Source organism: Balaenoptera physalus (genome assembly GCF_965194825.1).
Source record: "Balaenoptera physalus genome assembly, chromosome: 2".
Taxonomy (NCBI): Eukaryota; Metazoa; Chordata; class Mammalia; order Artiodactyla; family Balaenopteridae; genus Balaenoptera; species Balaenoptera physalus.
The window spans coordinates 158,017,037-158,040,816 of NC_138883.1; the positions used below are offsets into that span (position 1 = coordinate 158,017,037).

A 23,780-nucleotide genomic window follows, 5' to 3' on the forward strand; every position below is an offset into this window, starting at 1 on the left:
TTTATGGCTGAGTAATATTCCATTGTATATATGTACCACAACTTCTTTATCCATTCGTCTGTCGATGGGCATTTAGGTTGCTTCCATGACCTGCCTATTGTAAATAGTGCTGCAATGAACATTGGGGTGCATGTGTCTTTTTGAATTACGGTTTTCTCTGGGTATATGCCCAGTAGTGGGATTGCTGGATCATATGGTAATTCTATTTTTAGTTTTTTAAGGAACCTCCATACTGTTCTCCATAGTGGCGGTATCAATTTACATTCCCACCAACAGTGCAAGAGGGTTCCCTTTTCTCCACACCCTCTCCAGCATTTGTTGTTTGTAGATTTTCTGATGATGCCCATTCTAACTGGTGTGAGGTGATACCTCATTGTAGTTTTGATTTGCATTTCTCTGATAATTAGTGATGTTGAGCAGCTTTTCATGTGCTTCTTGGCCATCTGTATGTCTTCTTTGGAGAAATGTCTATTTAGGTCTTCTGCCCATTTTTGGATTGGGTTCTTTGTTTCTTTAATATTGAGCTGAATGAGCTGTTTATATGTTTTGGAGATTAATCCTTTGTCCGTTGATTCTTTTGCAAATATTTTCTCCCATTCTGAGAGTTGTCTTTTCATCTTGTTTATTGTTTCCTTTGCTGTGCAAAAGCTTTGAAGTTTCATTAGGTCCCATTTGTTTATTTTTGTTTTTATTTCCATTAATCTAGGAGGTGGATCAAAAAAGATCTTGCTGTGATTTATGTCAAAGAGTGTTCTTCCTATGTTTTCCTCTAAGAGTTTTATAGTGTCTAGTCTTACATTTAGGTCTCTAATCCATTTTGAGTTTATTTTTGTGTATGGTGTTAGGGAGTATTCTAATTTCATTCTTTTACATGTAGCTGTCCAGTTTTCCCAGCACCACTTATTGAAGACACTGTCTTTTCTCCATTGTATATCTTTGCCTCCTTTGTCATAGATTAGTTGACCATAGGTGCGTGGGTTTTTCTCTGGGCTGTCTATCTTGTTCCATTGATCTATGTTTCTGTTTTTGTGTCAGTACCATATTGTCTTGATTACTGTAGCTTTGTAGTATAGTCTGAAGTCAGGGAGTCTGATTCCTCCAGCTCCGTTTTTTTCCCTCAAGACTGCTTTTGCTATTCGGGGTCTTTTGTGTCTCCATACAAATTTTAAGATGATTTGTTCTAGTTCCGTAAAAAATGCCATTGGTAATTTGAAAGGGATTGCATTGAATCTGTAGATTGCTTTGGGTAGTATAGTCATTTTCCCAATATTGATTCTTCCAATCCAAGAACATGGTATATCTCTCCATCTGTTGGTATCATCTTTAATTTCTTTCATCAGTGTCTTATGGTTTTCTGCATACAGGTCTTTTGTTTCCCTAGGTAGGTTTATTCCTAGGTATTTTATTCTTTTTGTTGCAATGGTAAATGGGAGTGTTTCCATAATTTCTCTTTCAGATTTTTCATCATTATTGTATAGGAATGCAAGAGATTTCTGTGCATTAATTTTGTATCCTGCAACTTTACCAAATTCATTGATTAGCTCTAGTAGTTTTCTGGTGGCATTTTGAGGATTCTCTATGTATAGTATCATGTCATCTGCCAACAGTGACAGTTTTACTTCTTCTTTTCCAATTTGTATTCCTTTTATTTCTTTCTTCGCTGATTGCCATGGCTAGAACTTCCAAAATTATGTTGAATAATAGTGGTGAGAGTGGACATCCTTGTCTTGTTCCTGATCTTAGAGGACATGCTTTCAGTTTTTCACCATTGACAATGATGTTTGCTGTGGGTTTGTCATATATGGCCTTTATTATGTGGAGGTAGGTTCCCTCTGTGCCCACTTTCTAGAGAGTTTTTATCAGAAATGGGTGTTGAATTTTGTCAAAAGCTTTTTCTGCATCTATTGAGATGATCATATGGTTTTTATTCTTCAATTTCTTAATATGGTGTATCACATTGATTGATTTGCATATATTGAAGAATCCTTGCATCCCTGGGATAAATCCCACTTGGTCTTGGTGTATGATCCTTTTAATGTGTTGTTGGATTCTGTTTGCTAGTATTTTGTTGAGGATTTTTGCATCTATATTCATCAGTGATATTGGCCTGTAATTTTCTTTTTTTGTAGTATCTTTGTCTGGTTTTGGTATCACGGTGATGGTGGCCTCGTAGAATGAGTTTGGGAGTGTTCCTTCCTCTGCGATCTTTTGGAAGAGTTTGAGAAGGATGGGTGTTACTTCTTCTCTAAATGTTTGATAGAATTCACCTGTGAAGCCATCTGGTCCTGGTCTTTTGCTTGTTGGAAGATTTTTAGTCACAGTTTCAATTTCATTACTTGTGATTGGTCTGTTCATATTTTCTGTTTCTTCCTGGTTCAGTCTTAGAACGTTATACCTTTCTAAGAATTTGTCCATTTCTTCCAGGTTGTCCATTCTATTGGCATAGAGTTGCTTGTAGTAGTCTCTTAGGATGCTTTGTATTTCTGCAGTATCTGTTGTAACTTCTCCTTTTTCATTTCTAATTTTATTGATTTGAATCCTCTCCCTCCTTTTCTTGATGAGTCTGGCTAATGGCTTATCAATTTTGTTTATCTTCTGAAAGAACCAGCTTTTAGTTTTATTGATCTTTGCTATTGTTTTCTTTGTTTCTATTTCATTTATCTCCACTCTGATCTTTATGATTTCTTTCCTTCTGCTAACTTTGGGTTTTGTTTGTTCTTCTTTCTCTAGTTCCTTTAGGTGTAAGGTTATATTGTTTACTTGAGATTTTTCTTGTTTCTTGAGGTAGGCTTGTATAGCTATAAACTTCCCTCTTAGAACTGGTTTTGCTGCATCCCATAGGTTTTGGGTCGTCGTGTTTTCATTGTCATTTGTCTCTAGGTATTTTTTGATTTCCTCTTTGATTTCTTCAGTGATCTCTTGGTTATTTAGTAATGTATTGTTTAGCCTCCATGTGTTTGTGCTTTTCACGTTTTTTTCCCTGTAATTCATTTCTAATCTCATAGTGTTGTGGTCAGAAAAGATGCTTGATATGATTTTAATTTTCTTAAATTTACTGAGGCTTGATTTGTGACCCATGATGTGATCTATCCTGGAGAATGTTCCATGTGCACTTGAGAAGAAAGTGTAATCTGCTGTTTTTGGATGGAATGTCCTATAAATATCAATCAAATCTATCTGGTCTGTTGTGTCATTTAAAGCTTCTGTTTCCTTATTTATTTTCATTTTGGATGATCTGTCCATTGGTGTAAGTGAGGTGTTAAAGTCCCCCACTATTATTGTGTTACTGTCGATTTCCTCTTTTATAACTGTTAGCAGTTGCCTTATGTATTGAGGTGCTCCTATGTTGGGTGCATATGTATTTATAATTGTTATATCTTCTTCTTGGATTGATCCCTTGATCATTATGTAGTGTCCTTCCTTGTCTCTTGTAACATTCTTTATTTTAAAGTCTATTTTATCTGATTTGAGTATAGCTACTCCAGCTTTCTTTTGATTTCCATTTGCATGGACTCTCTTTTTCCATCCCCTCACTTTCAGTCTGTATGTGTCCCTAGGTCTGAAGTGGGTCTCTTGTAGACAGCATATATATGGGTCTTGTATTTGTATCCATTCAGCAAGCCTGTGTCTTTTGGTTGGAGCATTTAATCCATTCATGTTTAAGGTGATTATCAATATGTATGTTCTTATGACCATTTTCTTAATTGTTTTGGGTTTGTATTTGTAGGTCCTTTTCTTCTCTTGTGTTTCCCACTTAGAGAAGTTCCTTTAGCATTTGTTGTAGAGCTGGTATGGTGGTGCTGAATTCTCTTAGCTTTTGCTTGTCTGTAAAGCTTTTGATTTCTCCATCAAATCTAAATGAGATCCTTGCTGGGTAGAGTAATCTTGGTTGTAGGTTCTTCCCCTTCATCACTTTAAGTATGTCATGCCACTCCCTTCTGGCTTGTAGAGTTTCTGCTGAGAAATCAGCTGTTAACCTTATGGGAGTTCCCTTGTATGTTATTTGTCGTTTTTCCCTTGCTGCTTTCAATAATTTTTCTTTGTCTTTAATTTTTGCCAATTTGATTACTGTGTGTCTCAGCGTGTTTCTCCTTGGCTTTATCCTGTATGGGACTCTCTGCGCTTCCTGCACTTGGGTAGCTGTTTCCTTTCCCATGTTAGTGAAGTTTTTGACTATAATCTCTTCAAGTATTTTCTCTGCTCCTTTCTCTCTCTCTTCTCCTTTTGGGCCCCCTAAAATGCAAATGTTGTTGCATTTAATGTTGTCCCAGAGGTCTCTTAGGCTGTCTTCATTTCTTTTCATTCTTTTTTCTTTAGTCTGTTCCACAGCAGTGAACCATTCCACCATTCTGTCTTCCAGGTCACTTATCTGTTCTTCTGCCTCAGTTATTCTGCTATTTATTCCTTCTAGTGTAGTTTTCATTTCAGTTATTTTATTGTTCATCTCTGTTTGTTTGTTCTTTAATTCTTCTAGGTCTTTGTTAAACATTTCTTGCATCTTCTCCATCTTTGCCTCCATTCTTACTCCGAGGTCCTGGATCATCTTTACTATCATTATTCTGAATTCTTTTTCTGGAAGGTTGCCTATCTCCACTTCATTTAGTTGTTTTTCTGGAGTTTCATCTTGTTCCTTCATCTGGTATATAGCCCTCTGCCTTTTCATCTTCTCTGTCTTTCTGTGAATATGGTTTTTGTTCCACAGGCTGCAGGATTGTAGTTCTTCTTGCTTCTGCTGTCTGCTCTCTGGTGGTTGAGGCTATCTAAGAGGCTTGATGGGAGGCTCTGGTGGTGGGTAGAGCTGACTGTTGCTGTGGTGGTCAGAGTCAGTAAAACTTTAATCCACTTGACTGTTGATGGGTGGGGCTGGGTTCCCTCCCTGTTGGTTGTTTTGCCTGAGGCAACCCAACACTGGAGCCTACCTGGGCTCTTTGGTGGGGCTAATGACAGACTCTGGGAGGTCTCACGCCAAGGAGTACTTCCCAGAACTTCTGCTGCCAGTGTCCTTGTCCCCACGGTGAAACAGAGCCACCCCCCGCCTCTGCAGGAGACCCTCCAACACCAGCAGGTAGGTCTGGTTCAGTCTCCCCCGGGGTCACTGCTCCTTCCCCTGGGTCCCGATGCACACACTATTTTGTGTGCGCCCTCCAAGAGTGGGGTCTCTGTTTCCTCCAGTCCTGTCGAAGTCCTGCAATCAATTCCCACTAGGCTTCAAAGTCTGATTCTCTATGAATTCCTCCTCCCGTTGCCGGACCCCCAGGTTGGGAAGTCTGACGTAGGGCTCAGAACCTTCACTCCAGTGGGTGGACTTCTGTGGTATAAGTGTTCGCCAGTCTGTGAGTCACCCACTCACCAGTTATGGGATTTGATTTTACTCTGATTGCGCCCCTCCTACCGTCTCATTGTGACTTCTTCTTTGTCTTTGGATATGGGGTATCTTTTTTGGTGAGTTCCAGTGTCTTCCTGTCGATGATTGTCCAGCAGCTAGTTGTGATTCTGGTGTTCTTGCAAGAGGGAGTGAGAGCACATCCTTCTACTCCGCCATCTTGGTTCCTCTCCTACCTCCAGGTCTTTTTTCTCTTAAGTTTTTTTTATAAATTTAGATTTTTCACAAGTTTTGTTGACTTAAAATGCCATACTTTTGAATTGATAGAAGTTCATCCTTCTTGATGTATAAGGTTTCTTCTAATTTCAGCATATTTCCTCTTCAGCAAATTCTTCCTAATTGCTGCAAAGTTTCTTGAAATAGTCATTTGTTTTTTTTAACAATACTTTATGACTTCAGGACATATTTTATGACTTTTTGTGCATTCTTAGTGTGAAAAAAATGAACACTAAATGTTGGAATAATTTTAGGCTTTTTTCTCCTGTGAGCTTGCATTTTGTTTTGATGTTTTAGTCATCACAAACTGCAAAATCTAAATATCTGAGGCTTGGGGTAAAGGGGAGAAAAATAAGAAAAATCTCATAGCAAAACCAAACCAAAACAACAACATGGCAACAGGATTTTGTTTCCTTGTATTGGGGAGAACAGACATCCTATATTAAAGAAATTTATATGTTGATATCCAACAAAGTGATTCCATATTATATATTCAGGTATGAGGGACGGAAAAACATTAATTGTTGGGCAGTGGTTTGGGTTCATTTTTTATTTTCTTAAACTAGACAAATGTTTTGATTGACTAAAGCTCTATTATTGTGCAATTTAGTTTTAACCTGTGAACCTGCTGGCTTTATTTTATGCTTAAATTTATAACCTAAAAGCCATTTGAAGAATTGTTTCACAAGTCAGTTAGCCCAGGGTCATGGTTAGAATTCATTTGCATATTTACTTTGAAGAACTGTTGCTGTCCCTGGGGCTGAATTCACATCGATGCCTGGGGGTGAGAATGCAAGCTAGAATTTGTAAAGAAATTTGAGACTTTTTCCAAGTGTCCTTGAAATTTGAGTTTGTGAGATTCCAGGAGTGACAGACTCTTCAGGCTATTTCTCTGAGAGGAAGTGTGGTGTCTTCACTCTGCACCAGGATGTTATAAGAAATAAACTAAACATGTCCACCATTCAAAAGGACCATATTTCATCAATTCTGAAATGCTAACCATTATACAATAGATGTGTATTGTTTTGTTTTGTTTTGTTTGGAAAACAAAGAAAAACTCCTTTGCTGCTAAACTATGGAACAAATCTTTTTTACCACTTAGAATTTTTATTTTATGCTTAATCAAAGAGCTACTTAATTTAGACATAGGTTGGTGATTATTATTATATCATTCTTTTAATATATATTAAATGGAAAAGATAGGAAAATACATTAACTAGAGGGTTCCTAAAACTTCTTCACATTCAAAGTTCAACACTTCTAAATCAACTTGTGATCCAGAGGCATCAATATCAGTGTTTTTTTTTCTCATCCCCATGCGATATAATTCTCTGCCTTTAAGGTTATTGGTGCAACATTTCTTAAATGATTCTGCACTATTATCTCTAATTTCCAGACTGATGCTTATTCTGCAAGCTGAAATGCTGGGACATTTTTTTAATCTTGCCAGAATGCATTGATAATATCACATATGTCCTGACTACCATCTAGCTTACAGAGATTGTAAAATGCATACTGATTTCAGAAATGTTATATTATTTTTTAAAGAGTCAGCAAAACACTGATATCCTTCCTGTAAGGGAGTGTGCTTCAAAGAAAGACATTTCAGACTGATGCTCCCACAAGTATATATGTTTATTAGTTTATTAACATTCCTGCGAAGGAAAGACAAGCAACATGAAGCCCTTTTAGGTACCTTGGAATTCAGCTAAACTTCCAGAGACAAAATCCTCCAATAAATAGCTATACACAGGCCACAGAAGAAAAGAAGTTCAACGTGGGCCTCCATTTCAAAGCCTAGAAAATATGAATCACTTACGTTCTTATACACTATTCAGACTAGTGTGGTAATGTCTCTATAAAATTTCTGTCCAAACCACATATTTTTATATCACTAAATTCCAGCAATAAAAAATCATTTCTGACATCCAGCATGCTAATGGAAATACTATTGCTGCCTTGGTATGTGTATATGCAATTAGAGTAAATGTTAACTAAATTCTACTAGGTTATAATTTAAAGACAAATTGCATGCTATTGATGTGGAAGAATTGTAAAGAAAATTACAGACAGTACAAAAGATGTATAATTGGATCCATGTCTTTAGCAAAATGGAGACGCATGGCTGGTAGATATGCCACACTCAGTAGCCTTGCTTCTCAAATTCACTAAATACTAGCAAATGTTGAACAAAATGTTTAAAAACATTTCTCTTTGACTCTTTCTTAAAGCTGCAGTCAATATTTTAGGAGAATAAATTGGCCCTCTTTCTTTTGTGTGAAAGAGTTATTTTTAGCATAAATATATAAATATATAAAATACATATTTTATATAAGTACCTAGAATGTAAAACATATAGAAACAAATGTATTTAGCATAAATAAATAATAAATGACCTAATATTATCGATGGTTTAGTGAGATCTTAAATCAAGAATTGAGGTCACGAGAGCAGAACACCAGATTTCTAAGATGATTTTTATCATTCCTGTGCTTCTTCAAAGTCATCTCATTTCATTAACATCAACCACAGGGCTCTTGAACGTGGGTCATGTACAATAAACCATACAAAGTACTGGAAGGCACTTTGGTTTATGACAGGAGCTAAAGCCTTCAGTAGCTTCCCATGCTGTGAGCACAGATGACAGAGGGCCTGGTAGAGCCCCACTCTGGCCCCCCAGCAGGTCTGTATAGCACACTTCTCTTCTTTGCTGTTCAGAAACAGGAACTTCAAACCCTACAAATCATGAACACAAAATGTTTCCCCAAATAACTTTATGTCATATGTATTAGAATGTTCTTAGGACACAATCATTTTTGACAATTGTATGTTATATATATAAATATTTATATTATATAAATATAATATTTTTTCCTGGAATGATTAAAATCAGCATAGTAACCCAGGTAACCCAGACCTGGAGAATCCTTGACTCAGATTTAAAGATGGCATAACTTTACAGATTTCCAGAAAGAAGCATCTCATAAGCCATTGCCTCTAGACATTTACCTCTGAGAAAGAAGCAAGTGCCCTAATTCACTGGGCAAGTGGGTATATCCTACTTTGCTACAATTTCTTGTTCAATCATTCTAATTATGATTTGCCTCCAACTAGGCTAGTCTCTCATTTCTGGCCCTGTTTTCTAATAGCACTCCAATATTACATCTGTTTTTTCTCAAAATGCGATGTTTGTTAAAATCTATGTTCCTGGGCCCCTTTTCATACCAAATGAATGAGAATTGCCATTAAGTTAGACTTTATAACAGGTTCCCCTACTGATACTTCTTCCTGCTAGGGTTTGGAACTCTTTTCCAATCCACTTTTAATCCATCAAGTGCTATCTATATATTCTCCCACCAGAATATAACCTTATATCATTCCCTCTTCTGCTCATTTCTCATCTGGGTGACTAAAATAGCCATTTAATCTAATTTCATTTCCTTCATTCATCTTTGACCTTGCTCATTCCAATCCATTTGTTACGTTGTGGACCTGAACCAGGAGTGATTTGCCCCTTGGGAGACGTTCGATCATGTCTGGAGATATTTTTGGCTATCACAATTGGGAACATAGGGCTACTGCTGGCATTTAGAGGGTAGAAGCTAGGGATGCTGCTAAACATCCTACAGTGCACAGGAAAACACAAAAAGAATTATCCAGCCCAAAATGTCAGTGGTGCTGAGGCACTGAGGTTGAGGAACCTTTGCTCTGAACTGACACACTTCCACTCTTTCCCTGTTCAAATCCACTATGTCAGTTTCTTTAAATGGGTCTGTCATAGTGCCCTGATTACCTTTATTATACATTCTTGTGTAATATTGTTTTAAAAAGTATGTTTCATGCTCTGCCTTCCTTTCAAGAATATAAACATTTGATGCCTAGCATCTAGCATAAAGTTTATACATTGTACCTGCTTATTAAAATTTAATGAGATTAAGTAGGCCATGCTTATTTGTATGTTGTGTGTGTTTGCGTACACGGGTAATTCAAAAGAAGTGACGTATGCAAAAGTGACTCAAACATTAAATCAGTAGCTATGCAAATATTAATTCTATGAGCCCCTAGAGGGCTTCACAAAATGCTGGAAAAATCCTCAAAAGTACTTTCTGTATTCCATTGAATTGCACTGAGTGAACCACTGTGGGTCATAAGAATGTAATATATCTATTACTTTGTATGTTTGGGCACAGTTCATCTGCATTGCAGATTAAAAACAATATTTCACACTATTTTAGATCATTTCCAGTTAAGTGAATCAGACCTGCCATTGGTCTGACATGGGAATCACAATCACAGAAAAGTAGGTAATAGAGTTATAAAGAGCCCATCCATCCCAGACCCTTGAGTGTAGGGAAGTCAGGTATTATTATTTCCATTTTTGAAATGATGTGTCTGAGTTCATGAATATTTGCATGCTTGGTCTAGATTCATAATGGTGATACATTTCTAAGACAGAATTTAAATCCAAAACCCTCATTTTATAGATCATCAAGGCTAATAGTTAAAAAACAAAAAAAATGAGTAAGTTTATTCCTTACTCCCCCGCCCTTAACTTTTTTTTCACCTTTGGCATGTATCATGATACAGGTGAAAAAAGCACTGACATTGCCATCAGAAAACCCTGGATTTGAAAGGCAGTTCTCGCTGAGTGACCTAGAGCAAGAATCAGCAGATTTTTTTTTCTGTAAAGGGCCAGATAGTAAATAGCTTTAGATTTGCACTGCATATAGTCTCTATTGCAAATACTCAATTCTTCCACTGTTGAGAGAAAGCAGCCATAGACAGTATGTAAATGATGGGTGTGGCTGTGTCCCAATGCAACTCTAATTACAAAAACAGGTGGTGGGTATATTTGGAGCACAAGCCATAATTTGTTGACCTCCAATGAAGAACAAATTACTATCTCTTCTCATCTACACTTGGAAGCACCAGAGCTTAGAGGTTTGATGTAACTCAGAGCAACTGAGATAATGTAAGTAACATACCTATGAGAGGATGTAGCCTGTTATAGACATTAAAGGTAGCTATCATTATGATGGAGGCAAGCAAATTAATGTTTAAGCTCACTCATGCGATATGCTCTAGGCAAGTCCATGAGAGAGAGTTAATTATTAAAGTAACAAAAGACTGAGATTATAAGATTACTTCAGCTTTAATGATATTCATGTCAAAAGTTCTCTATTCAAAGCTCTGTATTTTGAAACTTTAGTGTAATTTTTTTTCATACAAGGACAGAAAATTTTAAATTATTCTTTTAAGAAAATACTACAAGAAGCAATTAGATTCTCTAAATCTAAGTACTACATCATTACAAAATAGAAAAAAAAAGTGTAAGTTTATTTTATAAATTGTTCTCACTGCTAGTAATTACTAGCTTCTTTAATGGCTCATAATGAATTCCATGCATTTTCTAAGAATTATTTTACTCCCAGAGTTATGTGGATTAATTTATGTGTATTTAATTTAAAAATTAGCAGCACTTTGGGGATTTATCTGTGTCCCCTCAACATTTTATGAAGAAATCAGCTAGCTGAAGCTTTTTGAAAATGCATAAATATATACTCTTTAGCACATTTGCTTTTGAAAATAAACAATATTCACAAATAATTGAACTTTCATTGACTTCAGTTAGCCAGAATTTTAAAAGAAAAAGAAATGCAGTTGTGAGCAGACTGTATGTCTAATACTTTGTTCTATACTTTGTTTATAGTTTCATGTGAATATACATCTAACTCAATTTAAAATTCAAAATATTTTGTATTATGTCTCTTAAATTAAATCCATGGATACTTTTCAAGTATCCTGAAATTAAAAAAAAAAAAAAAGAATACACCCATTTTAAAGCATCTTACTCTATGGATTAAATTATATGCCCCACATCTAAATGCTATATAGTTTACTAATTGTTTACAAATGTCCATTTTCAAAATGCCTTAGCTTAATCAAATTACATTGATTGGGGAGAGGTGCCACCATTTTAATTCTTGTTTGAAGGATGAAGAATTGCTTTTTCAAGAAATATAATCTTTCATTAGAGTGTCTGTTTATCAGCATGGGAAAAATATAGATAATAGATAAAGGTGAATAGATAGATTGAGATATAAATGTAGAGATAGATATATGTACCTATATGTATATATGTATAAAATTTTATAATAAAATAATGTGTTATACCATAGATTTGACTCTATGGAGGATCCTTCCAATGTCCTATATTTGTACAGTTTGCTAAAATTCTATGCTAATGATTTCGCGATTAACGGCTTGTTCCCATGAAGACCAATTTAACTCATTCTATGCTATGGAACCAGGCTGTGCCACCAAAATCACTCATGTCATTACATTACATGGTCAGGAAAACAAGGATGAAACAGCATTAATCCATGATGGTCACTATTGTACAAACCTAAATGAACCTAAATAAAACAAAAAACCCTCAAAGTGTGAGCAGTAGGACATTGATTTTGTGCCTATGTAATTGATCTACTTGATATCCTGTCCTCACATTCCTTTATTTCTCACATCTTTTACGTTTGAAACTACCTATAAGTAGAACAGTTCCATTCTATCCTTGATGTATTATCCTGAGTTGAATCAAGTAGAACAGAAGGACCTCCAGGTATCCATTAACTATCCAACATCATCCTTCCCATAATTCCTCTCTGAGTTTCTGGTCCACACTGAGGGAGTGGGGTGAGCCACAGAGAGAAATTGTTGTCTTTAGAGTTGCATCAATATAAGCAAAGAAAATTTTAGGGAAGTGTACTTACCAGAGGCAGCTTAGAACCCATAGAATCCAATAGGCTCTCTTAAAGCAAACAAATAAATAAGTGTATGCTGTGAAATATTATAAAATGCTTTTTAAAAATGCCCAAGAATATTATATTACTTTCCTAACATTCAGGGATTAGATCCCCTACAGCTTTTACCTTCACCATATATGTGTTAAGTAAGTGGTCAGCAGTCTTAAAACTCATTTCTATACTCAGTAATCTGCTTTTCAGGAAGTAAATTTTACTCAAGTAGAGAGTCCTCTTTGACTTCCATCCACATTTTAAAAAAAAATCTAAACCCTCTAAATTACTAATGTGTGTAGAATAAGATCTTTGTAAAAATAATAATTTACACATTATGTTCAGCAGTTCCACAGTTTCAACCCTCCAGAAGTTAAGAGGAATTCATTATGCCTCAGTAATTATTGACATTTTCCTTGCCAAGAAGTTTTAGAAGGCTTTATCTGCACTGCTGATCCCTACTTCAAAGGAGAACTTAGGATAGCAATTCATCCAAAGAAACTCCATTAAAGCATAAATTAAATAATCTAATTATTTTCTCAATTACCTTTTTAATTCAAAGCTTACTTTGAATAACCTCTTCAAATGGTCCCACAGAATGTTTTCTTTGAAGAACTTAAACTTTGATTGTAGACTTCCTTCAAAGCCCATCAAATGTTTTTCTCTTCTTTTTTTTTCTTCCTTCCTTCCTTCCTCCCTCCCTCCCTATCTTCCTTTCTTTCCTCCTTCCTTCCATTTCTTTTTCTTTCTTTCTTTCTTTCTTTCTTTCTTTCTTTCTTTCTTTCTTTCTTTCTTTCTTTCTTTCTTTCTTTCTTTCTTTCTTTCTTTCTTTCTTTCTCTCCCTTCCTTCTTCCTTCCTTCCTTCCTTTCTTTCCTTCCTTCCTTTCTTTCTTCCTTTCTTCCTTTCTTTCTTTTTCTTTTCTTTCTTTCTTTTTCTTTCTTTTCTTTCTTTCTTCCTTCCTTCCTTCCTCCCTCCCTCCCTCCCTTCCTTCCTTCCTTCCTCCCTCCCTCTCTTCCTTTCTTTCCTTCTTTCTTTCTTCCTTCCTTCCTTCCATTTTTCTCTTTCTTTCTTTCTTTCTTTCTTTCTTTCCTTCCTTCTTTCCTCCCTTCCTTCCCTCCTTCCTTCTTCCTTCCTTCTTTCCTTCCTTCCTTCCTTTTTTCTTTCCTTTCTTTCTTTCTTTCCTTTCTTTCTTTCTTTTCTTTCTTTCTTCTTTCCTTCCTTCCTCCCTCCCTCCCTTCCTTCCTTCCTTCCTTCCTTCCTTTCTTTCCTGAATCCACTTCTTTATTCATTTCTACCCAGCCATGATTTGTGGACTTCTGTTCCAGTTATATATTGGTACACAACAAACCATCCTAAAACTGAGTAGTTTAAAGTAACAACAATTTTTTATTTTGCTCACAGGTTTTTGATGTGGACAGGTTTGGTGGGAAAGACTCAGCTCTGCTTAAGGCAGCTTCAGCTGAGGGCTGGAGGGTCAGCTTCCAATTTGGATTACTCAGCCATAGGTTGCTAATTACTGGCTGTTGTCTGGAAGATCAGATAGAGCTGAGGACTGGGGGCCCCCAGTCTTCTGTTCTATTTGACGTGAGACTCCAAGGTGGCCTGGGCTTCTTCTGGAGTGGGTTCCAAAAGTGAACGTCCCAAGATGGAGCCAAGTGGAAAACCGTGTTGCCTTTTACGCTCCAGCCTCCAAAGTCACATAGTGATACTTTCCCTGTATCTGTTAGTGGAGGCAGTCACAAGCATCTCTGCAGTTTCAAGAGGGAGGAAGCCTAGACTCCACCTCTTGATGGTGGAGGGGCAAGGTTCTGGAAGAACATATGGGGTAGGAGATATTATTATGGACTTCCAGGGGAAAAGCAATCTGCCATACATTCTCTGTTATCATTGAGGTGATTGTTACCCATGAAGGCAATTCACATGTTTGGTAAAAGTTGTCTCCAACTCCTATGCTCTGAACAGTATGGTCTTTCCTCTCCCCCAACTCTAGCCACCTAAAATGCCTTTTAAATATCCTTTGTAGTCAGAGATGTAATAATCAGAATATTTGTATGATCTTATCCTATATTCTAAAGAAACTTGAGGTGATTACCTGATGACACTCCTGATGCTAATGGTGATGGGGAAGTTACGTGTAGGTAAACCCTCTATAAAGAGAAGAAAGAATACACTATTTCTGACTCCCTCTTATAGTGCCACACTATGCCAACACCTTGAATATTAAACTCAGTTCAGGGGATTAAATACATTTTTAACAATTTCCAAGCTGCTACAAGAACTTAAGAATCTTGAGTTTAGGCTTTTGTGTGGCATCTCTCTCCTTGGCTTCCAATACCAGAGGAGGGAAGCTGCAGGGAATAACAGTGCTTATCAGGACCTAAGTATTCTATCAGGATACAAATCTACCATGACATTAGACAAAGCAGCTTTCAAATTTCTAATCCATTCAAGCAAACTGACTAATACCAAGAAAATAGCAAAGCATATTTACAAAATGAGCACACCATGCCCAGCTGTGCAAACAATGGAGTATCTATCCAAAGTGATTAGCTCTGTTTTGTCTCTTGATTCAGAGTGCATTTGATTTCTCCTCTGGCTTGGTTTGCTTCCTTAGGGCAAAACAACTTTATAATTCAGTATAGGGATTTCTAACCTGATGGCTATGTACTTTCAGTGGATCACTAAGTTTGAGGCAGGGGTCTTCATAAAATAAAGATATTGTCAGGAGTATTAAACAGTAAATACATAAAGATTTTAGAAGGGAATTATCATTATAAAGGTTGGCAGATTCTTGACATAGAATGAGGGCAGAAACCTCCTAAAGGCACAAAAATTTAAAGGTCCCCTATCAAAAAATCCACTCACCTCCCTTTAAGATACTATTTCAGGTTGTTCAAAACATCTTTTTTATGGTAGTTTCAACAAACTCTCCAAAATAATTCATTCCAAGCAAAAAAAAACAAAAACAAAAAAAACCAACAAAAAACCATTAATGTTACTTACATTTTGAGAATATATATTTATATTTTCTTCTTAAAGAAAAGGAATACTTCACTTAAAAAATTGATTACCATTGTTTTATTCTGGCCTATAGATATGACATATTTGTGCAGTATAAAGATTACTAATGAAGAAATACATGTGTATGCATTGTATCTAGCTGAATAAATAGAACATTGTCAGTATTGTTGGAAATCCCATGTAGGCATCTTTTGGATTTGATCCCAGTCTTTCCTCTCTGGAAGTAATTACCATCTCGATTTTGTGTTAATAATTCTCTGTAAAAATTAATTTGATGACGTTTTTGTTTAGTTTTGCTTGTCACCCAGATAAAAATGGAATTACACGCCCAAAAAATGGAATTACACCATATATACACACAGAGACATATACATATATATACACACATATATTTTTTTCTGTGACTTTTTTTTTCCTTTTACGTCATAAAATATTTAACTATAGTATACTTTTGCTGTTGTATTATACTCCCTTGTATGATTGCCTATTATGCTACTGCTAGCACTTGAATTGTTTTCAGCTTTTGCTCTTATAAATGTTATGCTATATACAATGTTCATTATGTCTCTTGATGGAAATGAACATAGGTCTCTTTAGAGTACTCACTGAACAGTTAAATTACTGGTCATAAAGTATATACCTATTCAGCTTTAGTTTTAATACTCAACTATTTTCTGAAATATACACAATTTACACTTCTATCAGCATAGTATATGTGCTAGATATCCTATTCAACACTTGTTATTATCAAATTTTTATTTTTGCCAATCTGGTATACATGAAACTGTAACATATTATTGTTATAATTTAAATTTTCTTGATTATTAATCAGGTGGACACTTTTTCACATTATTTATTCCCATTTCCTCTTCAGCAAAATGCCTAGTCAGGCTCTTTACTGATTTTTCTTCTTCATAGTCCTTCTCATATTGATTCATTTGGGCTCTTTTAATTTTCTTAATGATCTCTTCTAAAAATGTAGCTAGTGTTTTTACCTTCTTTTGGTGATGAATGATATTTGATGATACAAAGACACGGTTTTAAATTTTCAAAGAAAATTTAAAGTTTTGTTTTTCATATTTACCCTTAATCTATTAGGGATTGCTATGAGAATATAGTTTGAGGTAGAGATTCAATTTCACATTTTTTCACATAGACAACCAATGTTTCTGCAATAATTACTGTAAATTCATTTTTTCCTCTTTGATTTAAAATGTGGATTTTGCCAAATGTCAAATTCGATAAATCTATCTTGTTTAACCCTACTGCATTTTTAGACTGTCTTAATAAGTTGAACTTTATTATTAGTCTAAATATCTGATAGGATAAGATTCTTCAGCTTTTCCTTTTAGAAGATCTTACCTATCATCAGAATTTTACATTTCCATATAAATTTTAGAATCAAGTTATCAATTTAATCAAATTCCATAGAAAATGGTGATTGTATTTAGACTGAAATTGTCCTGAATCTAGATCAATTTCGGGGTAAACTGACAGGGAGTAAACATTTAATCTTCCTATTCTTAAAGGTGTCACAGTTCTTCATAGTTTGGAATTTTAATCTATTTCTTGAGGCTTTATTTTTTTTTTTACAAAATTATTTATACTTGGATTATATATAATACACACACATATATTCTACATATATGTATGTATATGTGTATTTGTATATAATGTATTTGGTGCTGCTGTGAGTTACATTTTATTAAAATCAAATTTGTTGTTTCTATAAATGCAGATTACTTTCACATAAGATGTAATATGCAACACCATTGCCAAACTTGCTTCACAATTCTAATCATTTGTCTTATAGAATCTTTGAATTCTATAGACTATTGAATTCATATAGAATTCTATGTAGACACTCACATCATCTTCAAATAAAATCTTTCTAATCATTACACACTTCATTTCCTTTAATCTTAACGTAGGGAGCTGACTAGGAACTCTTGTACAGTGCTGGATAGATGTAGTGGTAGGAATCATTCTTATTCGACTTCTAATTTTATAAAACTGTCCAAAGGATTTTACTACAGAATATAATATTTCATATGGATCTTTTGTAGACACCTTTTATTGAGTTAAGGAAATTGCCATTTATTCCATTAGCTGAAAGTTGTTTTATAGCTTGAATGGATAAATTTTATTGATTTTGCTTTTTGGGTTTTGTTTTACTTTTTTTAAATGTCTCTTGAAAGGATCGTATGTTTTGTTTAGCTTTAATCTGTTAGTGATGAATTACATTGATAAATGTTCTAATATTGAACCACTTTGCATTAATAGGATAAAGCCAACTTAGTCAAAATGTAATATCTTTTCTGCATGTTTGGATTTTTTTTTTTAAATTTTAGTATTGATGCATGAGATAGACCTGTAGTTTTATTTTGGCACCAAACCAATTTTAATCTGTTATCAAATTCAATATCATCATAAATAGAATGGAGGAGGATACTTAAAAAAAATTTTTAACATTGGAATTATCTGGATTTCTGTTGTTGTTTCTTTCATTGTTGCTGTTGTTTTAATATTTTAATAGGACTCCTTTATTTGTGGAAAATATTTGAAAATGGATTCAATTTGTTTAATGACTATAAAATGAAATGGTTATTATTTTAGTTAATTGTGAGCATAGATCTGTTATGGTTTTCTCTAGGAATTTCACCTAATCTCTGAGCCATGTCTATTTCTCTTCAAATTTCGTCATGCACAGTAAAAGTAAAGTCAGGTACTAGGAGGATGCGGAACTCGCATCTCCTCACAACTAGAGCGCCCCCAACCCAGGGCCCTACCTCTACACTCAGAGACCCCCTCCAACGTGCTGGGCCTAAACCCCATCCACACACCCTCACTCAGGGCCCTACCTCCAAACTCCAGAAATCCACACTCCAGAGCCCCTCCTTTCAACGTGCTGCCTCTCCCCTTCTGCGCAGTTTTTTATTTCCCATCTTTGTAAGAAATTTCTCATGCCCTAGACAGCACTTGTAGTTTGTAGATATGTGTTTTTTAATATTTATATTTAGAACTTTAATACATTTTGGACATTGTTTTATGGATATTCGGATGGGTATCTAGTTATTTTACACAATCTATTAAATTAGTCACCTTATAATTGCATTATATTATGACCTATATCTTATACTAAACTGTACTGATTATTAAATCTATTTCTGATGTTTCTATTTTATAGTGCTTTGTCAAACACTATTCACAAATTATATTTATTTGATTACAGTAGTTTATTTTCTTATTTCTAATAAGGTTAATTTCCCCCAATAAATATTCACTGCTGTTCTTCTAAATATTTTTCTTGGTTCTTTGTGGCTAAATTTACTTGAACTGGATTGGATAAGTAAAAAAAATTATTATATCAGAAAATATTAAGTATACTCTCATTCAACAAAAGAAAACAAAGATATTCTAATTAGAATTGCATTAGCCTTATATAATAATTTGGGAGAAGTTGATGTTTTATTGTTTTTCCATCCAACTATTCAAAAATATGAAAAATGAAGTTTTCTGTATAATCCAGATCCCCAGACTCCTGAAATGGGAATTAAAATGTTTCCCCTAATAATAAAACAATTATAAAGCATAAAGAAGTAAATGGTAAAGTGAACTGGAATGTGTATTTACCAGTCTGATGGCTGTGGGGCAAGAGGATAAACAGAAAAGAACTTGGAGACAAGGAAGGAGAAAAAAAAAAGGATATTAGGAGAGATAACCTATGCTCCCAATGCATAGCCATCAGAATGCAGCTAGTTTGGTATTCCTTGAGTATCTAGAAAAATAAATATACCTGTATATTTATTTATATTGTTTATTATATTTATGTATTGTTTTATTTATTTATAAATATTAATACACTATGTGTGTATATAATTATTCTTTCCTCCACAAATATCCACACAGGATATGCAGAGTTGACTATACTTTTTTTTTTTGTTTTTTAGATTTCTTTATTGCTCCATTTCTTTTTTTTTTTTTAAACATCTTTATTGGAGTATTACTGCTTTACAGTGTTGTGTTAGTTTCTGCTGTATAATAAAGTGAATCAGCTATATGCATACGTATATCACCGTATACCCTCCCTCTTACGTTTCCTTCCCACCCTCCTTATCCCACCCCTCTAGAAGGTCCCAAAGTACCAAGCTGATCTCCCACTTCTATGCAGCTGCTTCCCACTAGCTATCTATTTTACATTTGGTAGTGTATATATGTCAATGCTACTCTCTCACTTTGTCCCAGCTTACCCTTCCCCCTCCCCATGTCCTCAAGTCCATTCTGTACATCTGTGTCTTTATTACTGTCCTGCCCCTAGGTTTGACAGAACCTTTTTTTTTTTTTTTAGATTCCATATATATGTGCTAGCATACGGTAATTGCTTTTCTCTTTCTGACTTACTTCACTCTGTATGACAGACTCTAGGTCCATCCACCTCACTACAGATAACTCTATTTCGTGCCTTTTTATGGCTGAGTAATATTCCATTGTATATATGCGCCACATCTTCTTTATCCATTCATCTGTCCATGGACACTTAGGTTGCTTCCATGTCCTGGCTATTGTAAATAGTGCTGCAGTGAACATAGTAGTACGTGACTCTTTTTGAATTATGGTTTTCTCAGTGTATATGCCCAGTAGTGGGATTGCTGTGTCATATGGCAGTTCTATTTTTAGTTTTTTAAGGAACCTCCATACTGTTCTCCATAGTGGCTGTATCAATTTACATTCCCACCAACAGTGCAAGAGGGTTCCCTTTTCTCCACACCCTCTCCAGCATTTATTGCTTGTATACTTTTTGATGATGGGCATTCTGACAGGTGTGAGGTGATACCTCATTGTAGTTTTGATTTGCAATTATCTAATGATTACTGATGTTGAGTATCCTTTCATGTGCTTGTTGGCAATCTGTATATCTTCTTTGGCGAAATGTCTATTTAGGTCTTCTGCCCATTTTTGGATTGGGTTGTTGGTTTTTTTGTTATTGAGCTGCATGAGCTGCTTATATATTTTGGAGATTAATCCTTTGTCAGTTGCTTCATTTGCAAATATTTTCTCCCATTCTGAAGGCTGTCTTTTTGTCTTGATTATGGTTTCCTTTGCTGTGCAAAGGCTTTTAAGATTCATTAGGTCCCATTTGTTTATTTTTGCTTTTCTTTCCTTTTCTCTAGGAGGTGGGTCAAAAAGGATCTTGCTGTGATTTATGTCATAGAATGTTCTGCCTATGTTTTCATCTAAAAGTTTTACAGTGTCTGGCCTTACATTTAGGTCTTTATTCCATTTTGAGTTTATTTTTGTGTGTGGTGTTAGGGAGTGTTCTAATTTCATTCTTTTACATGTAGCTGTCCAGTTTCCCCAGCACCACATATTGAAGAGGCTGTCTTTTCTTCATTGTATATTCTTGCCTCCTTTATCAAAGATAAGGTGACCATATGTGCGTGGGTTTATCTCTGGGCTTTCTATCCTGTTCCATTGATCTATATTTCTGTTTTTGTGGCAGTACGATACTGTCTTGATTACTGTAGCTTTGTAGTATAGTCTGAAGTCAGGGAGCCTGATTCCTCCAGCTCCGTTTTTCTTTCTCAAGATTGCTTTGGCTATTCAGGGTCTTTTGTGTTTCCATACAAATTGTGAAATTTTTTATTCTACTTCTGTGAAAAATGCCATTGGTAATTTGATAGGATTTTCACAGAATCTGTAGATTGCTTTGGGTAGTATAGTCATTTTCACAATGTTGATTCTTCCACTCCAAGGACATGGTATATCTCTCCATCTGTTTGTATCATCTTTAATTTCTTTCATCAGTGTCTTATAGTTTTCTCTGTACAGGTCTTTTGACTCCTTACGTAGGTTTATTCCTAGGTATTTTATTCTTTTTGTTGCAATGGCAAATGGGAGTGTTTCCTTAATTTCTCTTTCAGATTTTTCATCATTAGTGTATAGGGATGCAAGAGATCTCTGTGCATCAGTTTTGTATCCTGCTACTCTACCAAATTCATTGATTAGCTCTAGCAATCCTATGGTAGCATCCTCAGCATTCAGTATGTATAGTATCAAGACATCTGCAAAGAGTGACAGCTTTACTTCTTCTTTTCCAGTTTGGATTCCTTTTATTTCTTTTCTTCTCTGATTGCTATGGCTAAAACTTCCACAGCTATGTTGAATAATAGTGTTGAGGGTAGGCAACCCCTTCCTGCTCCTGATCTTAGAGGAAATGGTTTCAGTTTTTCACCATTGAGAATGATGTTGGCTGTGGGTTTGTCATATATGGCCTTTATTATGTTGAGGTAAATTCCCTCTATGCCTACTTTCTGGAGAGTTCTTATCATAAATGGGTGTTGAGTCTTGTTGAAAGCTTTTTCTGCATCTCCTGAGATTATCATATGGATTTTTTCCTTCAATTTGTTAATATGGTGTATCACATTGATTGATTTGCATATATTGAAGAATCCTTGCATTTCTGGGATAAACCCCACTGGACCATGGTGTATGATCCTTTTAATGTGCTGTTGGATTCTGTTTGCTAGTATTTTGTTGAGGATTTTTGCATCTATGTTCATCAGGGATATTGGCCTGTAGTTTTCTTTTTTAGTGACATCATTGTCTGGTTGTGGTATCAGGGTGATGGTGGCCTCATAGAATGAGTTTGGGAGTGTTCCTCCCTCTGCTATATTTTGGAAGAGTTTGAGGAGAGGTGTTAGCTCTTGTCTAAATTTTTGATAGAATTCGCCTGTGTAGCCATCTGGTTCTGGGCTTTTGTCTCTTGGAAGATATTTAATCACAGTTTCAATTTCAGTGCTTGTGATTGGTCTGTTTATATTATCTTCCTAGTTCAGTCTTGGAAGATTGAGCTTTTCTAAGAATTTGTCCATTTCTTCCAAGTTGTCCATTTTATTGATATATAGTTGCTTGCAGTAATCTCTCACGATCCTTTGTATTTCTGTAGTGTCAGTTGTTACTTTTTTTTCATTTGTAATTCTCTTGATTTGAGTCTTCTCTCTTTTTTTCTTGATGAGTCTGGCTAATGGTTTATCAATTTTGTTTATCTTCTCAAAGAACCAGCTTTTAGTTTTATTGATCTTTGCTATTGTTTCCTTCATTTCTTTTTCATTTATTTGTGGTCTGATTTTTATGATTTCTTTCCTTCTGCTAACTTTGGTGGGGTGTTTTTGTTCTTCCTTCTCTAATTGCATTAGGTGTAAGGTTAGGTTGTTTATTTAAGATGTTTCTTGTTTCTTGAGGTAGGATTGTATTGCTATAAACTTCCGTCTTAGAACTGCTTTTGCTGCACCCCATAGGTTTTGGGTCATTGTGTTGACATTGTCTTTTGTTTCTAGGTATTTTTTAAATTTCCTCTTTGATTTCCTCAGTGATCTCTTGGTTATTTAGTGACGTACTCTTTAGCCTCCATGTGTTTGTATTTTTTACAGTTTTTTTCCTGTAATTGATATCTAGTCTCATAGCACTGCGGTCGGAAAAGATACTTGATACACTTTCAATTTTCTTAAATTTACCAAGGCTTGATTTGTGACCCAAGATACGATCTATCCTGGAGAATGTTCTGTGAGCACATGAGAAGAAAGTGTATTCTGTTGTTTCTGGATGGAATGTCGTATAAATATCAATTAAGTCCATCTTGTTTAATGAGTCATTTAAAGCTTGTGTTTCTTTATTTATTTTCATTTTGGATGATCTGCCCATTGGTGAATTTGGGTGTTAAAGTCCCCTACTATTACTGTGTTACTCTTGATTTCTGCTTTTATGGCTGTTGGAATTTGCCTTATGTATTGAGGTGCTCTTATATTGGGTGCATAAATATTTACCATTGTTATATCTTCTTGGATTGATCCCTTGGTCATTATTTAGTGTCCTTTTTTGTCTCTTGTAATAGTCTTTATTTTAAAGTCTATTTTGTCTGATATGAGAATTGCTACTCCAGTTTTCTTTTGATTTCCATTTGCATGGAACATCTTTTTCCATCCCCTCACTTTCCGTCTGTATGTGTTCCTAGATCTGAAGTGGGTCTCTTGTAGACAACATATGTATGGGTCTTGTTTTTGTATCCATTCAGCCAGTCTGTGACTTTTGGTTGGAGCATTTAATCTATTTACATTTAAGGTAATTATCAATATGTATGTTCCTATTACCATTTTCTTAATTGTTTTGGGTTAGTTATTGTAGGTCTTTTCCTTCCCTTGTGTTTCCTTGCTAGAGAAGTTCCTTTAGCATTTGTTGTAAAGCTGGTTTGGTGGTGCTGAATTCCCTTAGCTTTTGCTTGATGTAAAGTTTTTAATTTCTCCATCGAATCTGAATGAGATACTTGGTGGATAGAGTAATCTTTTCCTTCCATCACTTTAAATATGTC

The 23,780-nt window shown here is 35.2% G+C and overlaps 1 long non-coding RNA gene across 1 annotated transcript in view; it reads right to left on the reverse strand.

The window, feature by feature from the left end:
* The window catches only part of LOC309655071, a 268,770-nt gene that overhangs the window by 237,923 nt on the left and 7,067 nt on the right, over positions 1-23,780 (reverse strand). The window lies entirely within an intron of this gene.